This window comes from Argiope bruennichi, chromosome 2 (assembly GCF_947563725.1).
Source record: "Argiope bruennichi chromosome 2, qqArgBrue1.1, whole genome shotgun sequence".
Classification (NCBI taxonomy): Eukaryota; Metazoa; Arthropoda; class Arachnida; order Araneae; family Araneidae; genus Argiope; species Argiope bruennichi.
The window spans coordinates 90,335,091-90,347,579 of NC_079152.1; the positions used below are offsets into that span (position 1 = coordinate 90,335,091).

At 26.9% G+C, this 12,489-nt stretch overlaps 1 protein-coding gene across 1 annotated transcript in view; it reads left to right on the top strand.

The window, feature by feature from the left end:
- The first annotated feature begins 5,741 nt into the window (after positions 1 to 5,741).
- Positions 5,742 to 12,489, top strand: part of LOC129958047 (protein disabled-like) — a 146,876-nt gene continuing 140,128 nt past the window's right edge. Inside the window, exon 1 of the mRNA XM_056070220.1 lies at positions 5,742 to 5,841. The gene's annotated coding sequence lies outside the window, so the exon portion shown is untranslated. The remainder of the gene's footprint in view (positions 5,842 to 12,489) is intronic.

Sequence of the window (12,489 nt, forward strand, 5' to 3'; positions counted from 1 at the left end):
ATGATGTCTTTCATGAGATGACATGGTTGTTGATCTGCAAGGAAAATACTTATATTCACAAATTTAATAAAGATGGAAAGTAGTTTTATTTTTATAGATATATTTTAAAGGTGCTTTATTTTCTTTCTGGCTGGGAAAGGTATTGATGATTCTTTTTTGTTTTTATGACTCCTCCTTTTTTTCTTGAAATACAATATATCATGAATGATATTATTATATGGCGATGATCATACCCCCCCCCCCCAAAAAAAAGGGTATCATTATTTCCTTCACGAATTATCCGGTATTTTTAATCATTCGGCATATTCAGTTTTCGTTTATTAAGAGTATCTGCCATAATGGTTATTAATTCATTAATTATTGGTTATTATTCACCGCAATTTAAGATTACTAAAATTGAAATTAAAAATTTTTGTGATTTGTTCTTTGTGACTCATCAGCAAAATATATTTAAATTTAAATTTTGATAGACATTTATCTCTACTACTTTTAGAAGCATTAAATCGTTCTATACATTTATACATCCAATTATAGAACATTAAAGAGTGACAGTATTTAAAAATAGGTGCACTTTAAACATTTTTGGCTTAAAATTAAAAAAAAAAAAAAAAAAAAAAACCTAACTAAAAATTGTAAGAAATTATATAACAAAAAAAAAAGTATGATATATATTTTTTTAATTTTAAAGTGATATAAAACTAATTTTTGTGTTGTAACATTTTCAGAAAGGCACCAAAATTTTACTTCATTTTTAATTAATTCAAATTTTAAAAAAATCACACCAAGGTTCCCTCTGCTAACGTGTGTAAGTATCAAAATTGGTAGCTCTAGGACAAGAAGGTCTGGCCTATGGGGTGCCAATAGCATATTACATTATAACAACTTAGTGTATTATTTATAAACAACTTAAGGTAAAATGCTTACCAATCAATACTCCCTTGAAAAAAAAACCTTAAAAATGCGAATAATAATGAAAAAAATTATATAATTCTTTTATATCTATAGAATCTAAATATTGAAAATTTGAAATTGATTCTCTTTACATAAAAAAGAGAGGAGAAGTATTTTTTTTTTCTTACTTTACTCTATTCTCTGAAAACAGGAATGATATTTTATCTTTAATCATTTGTCATGATCTTAAGTAGTGGATATCCAATCGCTATGAATATGGAAACTATCGCATTTTATCTCCATGTATACTGTGAAACCCTGGGATATCATCTCCGTGTATATAGTAAGAACCCTTGAGACATTTTCTGGAGTTAATTGATGTCTTCCCTTTATTAAAAATATTTAAGGATGGTCAAGTATATCCTATCCTTACCCCTTCATTGAAACATTAATCTTTGAAAAGACTTTCAATGAAGTTTCCTTTTTACAGATGGGATTTTGTTCTATTGCATAGTACTATTTATATTTTTGTTTTGAGAAAGTTTGAATTGCTTCCAGGTTATAAAATGGGTAGTACATTATGTATTTTGTTACTTTTCTTCTTTGTTATGATGTAAGAAATTATGAAAATTTGAACTACCTCTGAAAATTATATGGAGCTGAAAAAGAGAGTAATCAAAATAATTCAAAAACTTGCGAAGCAAAGTTTTTTTTTTTATTTAAATCAAGTAATGCAATGCATTTAATTCTAAAAGGCAATTTAAAAATCTGCTTTATGTAGAATTTTTTGGCTAATGTAAATTTAAAAATAAAAACAAAAAGTTTTGTTTAGAATTTCGAATCGTTTTCTTTTTTTACTGAAATTTAACAGTCTGAACGGTAATGGAAAAGTTTTATAAAACATAGAATGTATTGTAAATTTAATTGCAATAATGAAAAATATTGTTAAACATTAAACATTTATTTAATATGTTGGTTCTTTAAATATTTATTCGAAAATATTTTATTTTAAAACTTGCTTTTAAAAATTCGTTAAAATTAGAGAAACTGAAAATTTCTTTGTTGGATTTTTTTGTATTTTGAGTTAGTGTAAAATTAAATTTTGAGGTATAATGCAATCCGAAATTAAATTCGCTAAAAAAGAATTTTTTTAATGAGTTATAATTAATCAAATATTTAATTATAATTTCGAAAAATGGGCACCGAGCCGTAAACTATAATCCTCAAAGATTATTTTTGTCAAGTATCAAAAAACGGTTGTAATATTAGATGCAAAAGTATTCCTACAGCCTAAATAGATACCCATTTGCTTCTATCAGCATTAGAGATTTATTTTACATAATGTATAAGTAAATGTGCAAAAAAATAATCCCCCAGTAACTTCCGAAAAAAAAAAAAAAATTCTGGAAATAATTAATTTTTATATTTTTTAAAATTTAAAAAAATTTTCTGCACATAACTAATTTTTACATTTTTTTTAAAATTAAGAAAAATTCTTTTTAATAGTAATAATTTAATTGTGAAAACTTTTCTTGAATATTGTCAATATTGAATTTTTTTGCTTGATTTTCAGCTACAGTTTCTTTTTTATTTTACTAAAATTCAAATCGTTTTCATTGTTTCATCAAATACTTAATTACTTGATATTTCTTCCATTATTAGAAACTAAGGAAGAAGAATTCTCTCTAATGTGTGATTAGACAATAAAAAAACACTTAAATAGATAAAATTTCAGTATTACGAAAACTAGAAGATAAATGAAGCGGACAGCCATGATTTTAATAGCACTATAACATCATGGGATTTGATTCCATTATATTAATTAATTTATTCAATGAATAGGACTGACATTATTAAATTAATACGGCCTTATTGTCCAACATATTTTAACATTTAAAAAGTTTTCCTTGAGGGGTTTATGAACATCAAGCTAAGCATAAGAAATTTATTTGAAAGTAAATGCAACCATCATTAACAGCGAGGCAGTTGCTTGCCAAAGGCAGCTATCAGATAAAACAAATGTGTACTTCTGCTGCTTTAATAAGCGCACAGTCTATCTGACTCATGAACCGAAACAATCCTGCAGGATGGTTCCGTGGATTATGAAAAGTAATAACACGGTTAGAGATCAAATCAATAAATATTCATATGCCCTGTGTGTCATTCTGGTTTGATAACGAACTCATTTCCTTTATGAATTCATTTATAGGCTCAATTTGTTCCTTCTACTCTAACAGTTGCCGTAGAAACTAAAAACACTCCCCTCCTTCGTGTGTATAATACTTGTCTTCCACATTTTAATTTCCGTTTTTATTGTTATATATAGAGAGAACAGAGCCTAATCTCGACCTAACTCTGATCCGAAATCTAGAATGCTAATTTCGGGGATCAAATATCGTGCAGAAACTAGAAACATTGATGTACATGTTCCCATTCCAAAAGCAGTATCTGTTTTCAAGTAAGGAGTGGAAATAACAAGCCCAAAAGAGATTTCCAACGACAGATACCATGGCAACACAGAATATATAAGTATATGATACCCCCCGCCCCCGAAAAAAAAAAACTTACTTTATTTTGGCCCAATACCCTTATTTCAATTTTTTTAAAAATAAAATAAAAAAATCTAGAGATATAATGCTACATTTTTTCGAAGAACCATTTTTAAAAATTTTTTAAATGAAAATAAGAGAATTAAATCAGTTTTGCTTTTAAAATCTATACCATTCCTTAAAAGTAAGAAAAATGTCGATTTTGATTAGCCAAGGCAGTATCGTATCTTTTTCTGTAATAGCATATTTTTGTAATTAACCAATATGATTTTGTTTGCGTTAGATGGTATGCGTTGGCTGCAAAATGCTTGAGGAACAAATTAAGAACTGTATTATCTTCAAATACTATCCCATGAACAGCTCAGTAATAACAATACTTAGTAAAATTAGCGCAAGTGTCCTTCCCTCAGTTTTCAACCTACATAATATAGCATATTTTGAGTTTTGCTTCACAAAATTACCAAAAGAATCGGGTATACATTTGGAATATCTTTTAGTTGACAAGTTAGCTTCAAAATTTAATATAAATTTACAATTTTGATATGAAAACAAATATCAAATTTCATTTATCATCATCAGAATTGAAAATTTGTAGCTGTCTCCAGGATTTAAGGATTAAGACTTTAGGAGTGCTTCAAGTTCACATTAGGATTGCAAATGCTTTGTCAAAATTTCGTCAACGTCTTGGTGATTGCTTGACGATTTAATTGTGTGGGGCGGTATAATAAGGAAATACTGATTTTGACAACATAAAGAGCAAGAAAAAAGAATGTTTGGTGTCTTTTCATGTATCCAATATAGTAAATCCTCCATTTCAATGTATGATGAATAGATTTTTGAGGTTTTCTTCTCTTTCAAGGTTCAAAGGCACGAAGGGAGTGCCTGCGCGAAAAACAGCCATTGGATATGCATGAAATATTGGGAAAATCCATTAATTGTTTGTCAGCCTGTCTATTCATAAGTTTTTAAATGTTACTTGAAATAATACTTGAAAAAAAAAACCCAAATAAAATAAAAGAACCTTGGAATGTGATATTGACATCAAAATTATAGATATGGATATATGAATAGATGTATTAAATATATATAGAATTACAAAATATAGATATATATCAAATATAGAACTTATCTGTCAAAAGAAAGATGAACAAAATGCATATTCAATTCTCTTTAATTTACTGCGAAACTAAACGATATTTTGTAAATTTATGAGCTAGTGAAGTTTACAACCTTTAGTTTAACAACATGGTTAACAGCATTTTTTTTTTTTTTTTTTAATCTTTCGTGTTCAAATAGGAATGCTTTCGGAAATGAAAATACATTTCATCCATGAAGGCAAAACGTATTCACCATATCAATCAATGTGTGATGAACATTTATTTTTGAAAATTTGATTGTATTAAATTGAATTTTTTTTTTAAATTTTAGACGCATGTTTTCTTTTTCCTTTATGGATTTTAATCCGCATCAATGAAATTTAACTTATACAATTTCATATCACATTTGTTACATCTTTGTTGCCAACGATGTTCGTAATTGATTTAATTCTCAATTTTAATGTATAAAATTCAAATCAAATACAATAAAAATTGGGGTAAAAGTAGCTTTGTAATGATATTTTGATTGATTATGATCTATGAACAGATAGCTCAAAGAAACAAATTTTCACTTCAGCATTTTTAACGGTCATCATTTGATGAGAAATTTCATAAAACGTAAATACCGGAAAAGTGTACTCAAAATGATAGCAACCATCATAAACAAAGCATGTGTCCAATAGCATCCATAAGTGCCTAATAGCAACCATATTGGTGCATAAAAATCTGCAGTTCACTCTTATTTGCTATATTAAAATATATATTTTCTTCATTTAATTAAATTGTTGATAGTTTCTAAATCTTTCAAATTACTTTCTTATAAGATTGTAATCATTAATTTATTTTAAATTTGGTGATTTTATTTCGTAAAACTATGTATTATGTTCTTCAGCAAAGTTGTTTAGTCATATCATTTACTACGTTTTATTTTTAATCCATTTCTATATGTTCCTAAATCTCAATACACAAATGATATCCGTAGTATGGTGAACAAATCGTTCCAATGCCATCAGGAGACGATATTATTTGCCTCTCAGAAAATGTTGAGATAGAGGGGCTCTTGCTGGGTGCTCATTCCATTGGTAATAAAATCCATCCTTATCGCGTTTGTTACCCATTTACAAACCGATGGTCTGACAGTTGTTTGAAGTTAAGGTTTCATCATGTGATTGGCACTCAAGGCGCAATAGTACGAATAGTTTTTTTTTGTTTTGTAGCAAACGTACTTTCAAGCCAGACGAAGGAGACCATCACAGTAGAATTTCAGAGAAGTCGAACCAATATAAGAAGCATCAAGAGACAAAGTAAGTAATTGCCTCTCATGTAAAAAAATACTTGACTAATACTGAGTTTAAAAAAATACTATGTTGTACTAAAATTATTTTCAGTAGAAGATTTCACAATAAAATTAAATACTTGTTCATATTTTCTAGAAATGATTTACTCCAATGTAATTTTAGATACTTTTCGAAAACACAAGTATTTCTTGTCTTAGAATACTTATATTTTGTTTTCAATATTTCACATTTCGGTCGATTATTTTTCATTTAATTATTTCAATAAATTCGAACTTTTATGTCTCTAATTAATTTTAGTTAGTATGTTTATTCTGTTGGAAATATATATTAATTTAATTTTAGTTCTACAAAATCAACAGATCTTTAGATCTACCATCATCTTAGCAAATTTTGCTCAAATAATATTTGAATGCTTGTTGCAAATATATTTGAATTCTCATTCTAAAAGCTGAATTTTTTTATTTTGCATTATTCTGCTTTTTTGAAAATAAAATATCAGTTCTAATTAACTACTTTTTTGTAGAAATATAATGTTATTGCTCTTATTGCTGGGAATTTTTCAGAATTGTTCAATTAATCATTGTGCTTTGTTGTTAAAAGGGTAATTCTAAAATAAGTAGACGACTTCATCTCAAACATTATGAATCATAATTATTATTAAAACGTTACAAAATATGAAATGTAAGAATATTACTTAAAAAATTTAATAATTTTAATCATATTTTGTTAGACATATACTGTTTGACTTTGTCAATTCAATTTTATAGAATTATATAAAAAATTACCAGAATTATATCAAAAATTATCAAAATATGAAAAAAATAAATCCAAACAGATAATGCGATAAAAAGTTTTTTAATAAAATTTCTGATAAAACTTCACAATTTTGATTCTAAAATTAGAGCTATGTTCAGTTGAAATTGGAAAATAATATTGTCTATTGAATTTCAAGAAAAACAAATTAATTTTAAGTAATTTCTTAAAATTAACTTTTCTAACTTTAACTTTTCCTTTCTGAGAAAATTGTTTTCTATTCGAAAACTTATTCTTAGAAAACTGTGTTTCAAAATATTCTGGATTTTTCTTTTAATTCGAAAAATACACAATGCAACTATTTTTTTTTCTTTTTCATAAGAAAAATGCGAAAAAAATCTAGAAATTTGATTGACTCAAAAATTAATATAAGCAAGGAGATTTATTTTAAAAGTATAAATCGTTTTTCTTATTCAATTTACAACATTTCTTTAAAATTTATGTTTCTGATTTTTAAAATAAAGTATTTCAGGTCCGAACATAAATTATTTAGTAAATGAGTAGGAATACAAAGCTTGAGCACTCAGTGGTCCTCCAGAACATGATTGAAATATATATTGTAAATCATATGATAACAATGCTATGTAATTATTTGAAGTTGTGTCCATCACCGCTAGGGATTGCAATACCGGTATACCGGGATACCGAATACCGGTATTTTGAGCCATTTGTACAATTTCGTAATACCGGTATTCACAAGTTTAAATACCGGTTTTTCGGTATTTACTAGAAATTTTTAAAATTTTCTCCACTATATGTTCAGGTATCGCGAACATAGCAAAATAGTATACGTTTTTGTTTTTATGTCTCCATAACGGGCGAAATTAATTAGCTAATTAATGGCTTAATTAATTGCTTAAATCTAAATTAGCGAAACATGGATTATCCCTGAAAGAAAATATTGTATCTATAACGATTGATGGAACAACAATTATGAAAAAAGTTGGAAAGTTGACTGGTGCAAATCAGCAGTTGTGCTATGCACAAGGAATTCAATTAAAGTAATAGATGTGTTATACAGAAAAAATAAAGAACAGAAGAATCCAAATACTGTGGATATAGAAATTTCGGATTCCAACTTTGAAAAGAGTAAGAGTGAGAGTGATATTGACAATGTAATTGTTGCAGAAGATATTGCTAATGAGGATGAAATATTAACCTATCAAGAATTGCTTCCTATAATTTATAAAGTTCGAAAAATTGTTAATATATTTAAACGTTCCCCTATAAAAAGGATATATTACTAAAATATATACTAACTGAAAATAAAACAGAATATATGTTAATATTAGATTCTAAAACACGTTGAAACAGTTTACTCCTAATGATGGAACGATTTTTGAAACTGGGAAATCTAATCAAAAAAGTAATAATTGACTTAAACCTGTAAATTAATTTTTCAGATAGTGAATTCGGCTTAATATCCAGAACTATATCAGCTCTACTTCCAATAAAACTGATTATTGAGACATTATGTAGGAGAGATTGTAATTTATTAACAGCTAATGCAACAACAAATTTCATGTTGTAGTCACTGAAAGAACAGCACACATCACTATCTGAAGAATTATATATTACATTGAAAAATCTCACAGAAGAAAGGCATACCGAAATAGAAAATGTCTTATGGTATTTAAATAATTATAATGATTTTAAAAATGAAAATGAAAAAGAAGAAAGGAAAATAACCAATTCAAATCTGATTAAGTTTAGAGTAAATTTTCTTAAAATTGTTTACCCACAAACCTATCCACATTCGGAAGAATTCGGTTCAATTATCGAAGATTATGATGTCAGTACTGTCGATAGTGAAAAGGAATTGTCTCTTGAACAAAAATTAGAATTAGCGATAAATAAAATCTCAACGAACCAAAAATACAATACACAAATCTGTTATATCCAAAACCATCCGACGGGAAATCGATTTATTTGAAGATGAGGGATTTAGAGGTAAATACTTGGAAAAAGTATATCGCGCATTGCTAACAGTACCACAAACAACCGTAGATGCCGAAAGAGCGTTTTCGACAGCTGGTAATTTTTACACAAAATTACTTTTCAGGCTTAATGATAGTACAATTGATGCATTATGTTTTTTAAGATCCCATTTCAAAAATTTGTAATAGTACCACAGACTGAATAGTGATATTTACACTTTTTTGTGATTTAAATAAATAAGATGTTTCTTTACTTTTTTGTGATTATATACTGTTTATTATTTATAAGTTACAAATTATTTTTGTGATATTTACACTCTCTAACAAAACTGGCAAATAAAACAAAGAAACACCTGTGTTTTCTTTCTTTTTCTAAAATTTCTAATACCGGTATTAAAACCGGTATCCCGGTATTAAGATTTAAAAAATACCGAATACCGGTATTGAAATTTTGGTCCGGTATTGCAATCCCTAGTGGCAACTGTGCTGTATAGTAGTTTATAGATAGCGCATCATAATTATTTCATAACTTCTTTTAACTGACTGACGCATCGTACAGCATATCCTAAAAAAATATCAAACAGTATGCAATTATTGTCAATATTTAGAAAATGTGTATTTACAATAGCTGCCAAGAGCTCACTGACGAGTTTTTATAAAATATTATTCTAGTCATTATTGAAACTTAATACTTCAGCATTACAAGTAGAATATTTTAACAACATTTACAACTGTTTCTTTATAAAACTTCATTAAATATTTTAGAACATACAATTATTTTTTTAAAAGAAACAGTAAGCAAAAAGAAACAAAAAAGTTATGCCACAAAGATTTTCGTACACTTTTATCTATACTTATGATTGAGACATGTCGGCTTATTAATACTTAGTAGGATATCCTACAACAACCAACTGCTTTTAAACGCCTGAGCATAGACTGCACTAGTTTATTTATTTTTTATGCGTCAATTACTATTGCAATTTGGTTTCGTATTAATGTTGTGTCATTGTATGCTAACTTACAATTGTATTAACTTAGAGATAATAACGTTAAAAGCAGACTGTTTCGAATCATTATCTTGATAAAAAAAGCATAATCTATTTTTCAATTTCTAAATTTTTGGCTGATAATTTTAAATTGCTCTTTAAAATATTTAAATAAAGAGAATGATTCGTTGTTCCATTAATAAATACCAAATTATCTAATCTCGAAGCTGCCACGCACCTTTACATACGAACACCTCCTCCGCCATGTCTTACTATTCTAATTAAAGTTCTTCGATTAAAGTCCTCGTTTTTTCTTCTCAAAACAATTAAACGCCCATCAGAACTAACAATGTTCAGTTTTGTTTTCATCTGCAAATAAGACATCACTCCAACATGTTTGGAATTATTTATCATTGTTTTTGTGAAAAAAAGCCTAGTTTTCTTTTCCACCGAGTTGAATGAAAGTTTAATCCGATTGATCTAAGCACTCGCCGAGCAATTTTAGATGAAATTGAAATAAGAAAATTTGATACACTCCGGAGAAATTTGTACAGCATTCAAATGTGAATAATTTTTTTTAACTGTAAATCTTTCATTACGTTGAGTTAACTTTGCTGGACTACTTTTTCTTATTTTGTTTTTGATTCGCTTTTTTATATTAATCGTTTTATTACATAAAGTACTATAGAATGAGATAAATTTACTAATCTAGAGATATGTTGAATTGATTTACTACTATTATGATGAAAGATATTCATTTTTCGAATGCTGGTTGTTTTTTTTATGACCATGAGCCGTTTACAAATAATAAATAGAACAGAGAATTAAGCAAGTAAAAATTAAAGCCAAACGATTTTTAAAATATCACCACAATAAGTGACAGATGATAATTTTTGTTATGCATATTTTTGATGATTTTTTGATGAACGAACACTTTTGTTGGTACATCGAAAAATACCGGCTTGCATTTTCTTTTTATTCAAATATTAAACAAGATAAAATTGATTTTTTTTAAAAAGAAGTATGAAAAAAGAAAAGAAGAAGAAGAAAAAAAAGCACGTGGAGATTATATGAAAAAATAGTGAAGTTCATATTTGAATTCAATTCCAGGTTGCAGCGGTTTTTCTTTACAATAATTTTTACAAACATTTTTAAGAGCCACTGTGTGAAAAATTATGAAATAGAATTATGTTAATGCAAATAAAAACTTAAAAAATAGTACCATAAATTTTATTTTTTATATTATTAATGTCATCTGTCTTTTTTTGATAAGCTGTTAAAGGCTTTCATTATCATTTGGATAATTGGACTAAAAATTTATTCTTTCCGCTAACTAAATAATATTGTTAAGAATATATTTTATTTATTTGTAAAAAATATTCAAATATTAACTTGGAAAATTCGTTAGTTTTAGTATTTATGTAAATTATCTATGTTTGGCAACATTTATAATTTTTCTTTAGAATTTCTTGCCTAAATCGTTTGATTTTCATTCTTTTTTTTAATATTTGCATTAATTTTAATGTAGTTTGATCCTGAAAGTAGCAGAATCTTTTTTTATGTAAAGTCAGCATATATTAATCACAGAGATTATATCTGTTTTATATTAATTATTTAAATTGATTCATATTTTCATGTTTAGTGATTTCATGATTAATTATATCTAATTTTTTGTGCAATTCTACATTTTATATGGAAATAAATTACAAAGTATTAGAGCTTCTTTGAAATCTAAAATCATATTTATTCTTATAAATTATAACTGCTTCAAAGTATATGTTGAATTTTTAACGAAGAGCCAAACAACTTTTCCGCCATCGTAGTTAGCACTTTAGTAACTGGTTATTATTTTTTACATTATTTTATTAATAAAAGAATTGGATACAAAATGAAACCTATTACCAGGTTTTTCTCACATCTTTACCAACAAAATAAGGAACACCATACTGATTCATTATGGAAAAGGTATGTATGCTTTTATATAATTACATTTATAAAATGCATGAAGATAACTTATAAAGGCAAACTTAGAGATCTATCTATTAGTTTATAAATTTTTCACATCTCTTTTATTATTATTTTGAAATTTTCCATTTTATCTTCTTCATTTTTTTCACTATTGTTTAAAGTCTGTCAGTTGAATCTCAAAAATTTGTGCAAATTATAGAAATTTTATAAATTGTGAAATTTTACTTCAGCTGTTATCAAGGGTTTTTAATTGAAATATCAAAAATAATTTACCATATTTGTGTAAGTATAAAAGAGCCAATTCATGCTCACTTTAATACACGTTAAATGTACTGCGTCAATTTAATATTTGAATCCATTTAATCTTGCTGTAAGAAAAATGTGACATCGTTTCAGCACAGTGTCAACTAATATGCGCTCAAGTTGCATGTCATGTGACTATAATGGCACAAGAATTTTCTATATTATATTTCTTTAGTAATATTTATATATATATCTATCTTCTTGTTGTTGTTGTTTTGTATTAAAAAAACAACACTGGAATCGAAAATGTCATAAAATATATGGTTGGGAATAAGCAAAAGTAATTAATAAATAGCCAAAAATGATAAACTTATGTATAAAAGTATGTTATATTGACACATGATTAGGTGGCGGATGAACTCATATTTCCTTCTTTAAACATTCGCTTCTGTACTAGCAGAAAAACATTTATATTTAACTTCTAATTCTGAGATTAAATTACTCGACAGCTGTTTCTTTGGAACGGGTTTCAAGCTGGAATCTTCCTGCAACGAAACCGATATCTTATTATCAGGCCATTGTGCCTTTTAAATTAAGTTCCGGGAATATAAAAAAGTATATTGTCACCAAGAACACACAATTGTGCAAAATTTCAAGCATCTAACACATTAGGAAGTGAAAATTAGATTGCAAAATTCCATTTATAC